The sequence below is a fragment of the Penaeus monodon genome, chromosome 38 (assembly GCF_015228065.2).
Source record: "Penaeus monodon isolate SGIC_2016 chromosome 38, NSTDA_Pmon_1, whole genome shotgun sequence".
In the NCBI taxonomy this organism is placed as follows: Eukaryota; Metazoa; Arthropoda; class Malacostraca; order Decapoda; family Penaeidae; genus Penaeus; species Penaeus monodon.
Genome location: NC_051423.1, coordinates 18,192,510 through 18,194,353, shown reverse-complemented (window position 1 = coordinate 18,194,353; position 1,844 = coordinate 18,192,510). Strand labels below are relative to the sequence as shown.

Sequence of the window (1,844 nt, the reverse complement as noted above, 5' to 3'; positions counted from 1 at the left end):
CTCAAACATAATTGCTGTACACAACAATTTAAAGTAAGGTTGTCTCCTCCACTACAAGTAGTACTGACATTAATCATTGCACAATAGAATATCAGTGTACACACGCACACGCACACGCACGAACACGCACACGCACACGCACACGCACACGACACCACACACCACACACATACATTTATGTATACATTATATATGTATCTGTCTATGTATATGTTTTTATTTCTGGACCTTTAAGGTCTGGTGTGAAGATTTAAACAAACAGGAATGCTTTGGTTTCCTTCTTCCTCTTTTCTTCCTTTTTTTTTCTTCTTTTTTTTTTTTTCATGTTTTGCTTTATTAAGCCCTCACCCAGCCCATCATGGTGCATCCCTACATATGATAGATAGGTACACATCTACTCCACTTAATGCAGTCACCTACTGGTCAGTGAAGTTCATGGCTTGGTCTTCCCTTGGTGAGAGACCCACAATTACTGTTACCATCTTCTCTTGTTTGGTGGTGGCAGGTCTGGCTAAGGCTATCTAAAATCCAGGATCGTCAAGTAGCAAGCTGCATTCTCTTACAAAATCCCCTTCCTTCTTCCATTTTGACAATCCCTAGTTTTGCTTTCTTTGCCATTTTGCCTCCTCCTACAAACATCTTTCTTCTCACTGTTGGTAGTTTCTTGTTTTTTTTTATTTGTGGTATGCAAATATGATACACAATACTCTGTCTAGCCTATGAAAACCACATGTCTGAGCCTTGCAAAATGCATCTGTTTCTTTCAGATGAGCTTGCCTAAGATAGCCACTCATTCCAGTTGTCTGCCCTTTTTGCCTTGCCAGCACTCTTCTTGTATCTTATTCTAGTTACTATACTTGTGTTTCTACTCTCCGACCTTCTTTCCCAGTCCACGACCAATCTTCAAACCATACTGAAAGGATCAGGGATTGAGGTATTTCACAGATGGAAAAAAAAAGGTGACTGGATTCCCTTAATCATCACAGAATATTTTTACATTCTTTAAAAGTTACTAGAGTGCATTTTTAAAATTTTGTGTCCCTTGGTTTCCAGATGCACTACAGCTAATTGTTGAAGTTTCAAATTAGGCTATCATACTAGAACTCTTGCACAGATGAGTATTTACCTACTGTGAAATACCTCTTTATATGTAAAATCTACAGCTTAACTATATATATATATATATATATATATATATATATAATATATATATATATATATATATATATATATATTATATATATATATATATATATATATATATATATATATATATATATATATATATATATATATAATATATATGTGTGTTGGTGTGTGTACGTACACATTTGTTTGTATAATACATGTACATCCATAATTGCTTCATATGAATGTTTCTGCATATATTCATTTTTGTATTCAGTGTTTGTTCTGTGGGTGTGTTTTGTGTGTCTGTGTGTGTTCATGTGTTTTGTGCTTGTTTGTGTGTATTTGTGGGTGTAGGTGTGAGAGTGGATCAGCATTTGCATGTGTGAGCATGACCAGGACCCAAAAGTATATAAGTGAGTGTCTAAGTATAATAAGTGAGTGTCTAAGTATATAAGTGTCTAAGTATATAAGTAAGTGTGGGTATGAGAAAAAAAATCAGACAAAAACATAATCATGATCATCATCACTATTACCATTATTGTTATTTTCATAATCGTCACATCATTATTATCGTCAAGGCTATTATTACTAAATATTATCATTATAATTCTTATTACTATCAGTATCATTAAAAATCCCCTAATTTACTCATCTATTTTTGGTTTCAAGTATCCAGAGTTGTCAGCAGGTTAGTTACTGAGCCTTAAAAACTT

General features: G+C 33.9%; 1 long non-coding RNA gene across 1 annotated transcript in view; it reads right to left on the bottom strand.

Annotated features, from left to right (window-relative positions):
* Positions 1-318: 318 nt before the first annotated feature.
* The window catches only part of LOC119597042, a 2,306-nt gene continuing 780 nt past the window's right edge, over positions 319-1,844 (bottom strand). The window contains exon 2 of the long non-coding RNA XR_005230795.1: positions 319-913. This is a non-coding gene — a long non-coding RNA (uncharacterized LOC119597042). The remainder of the gene's footprint in view (positions 914-1,844) is intronic.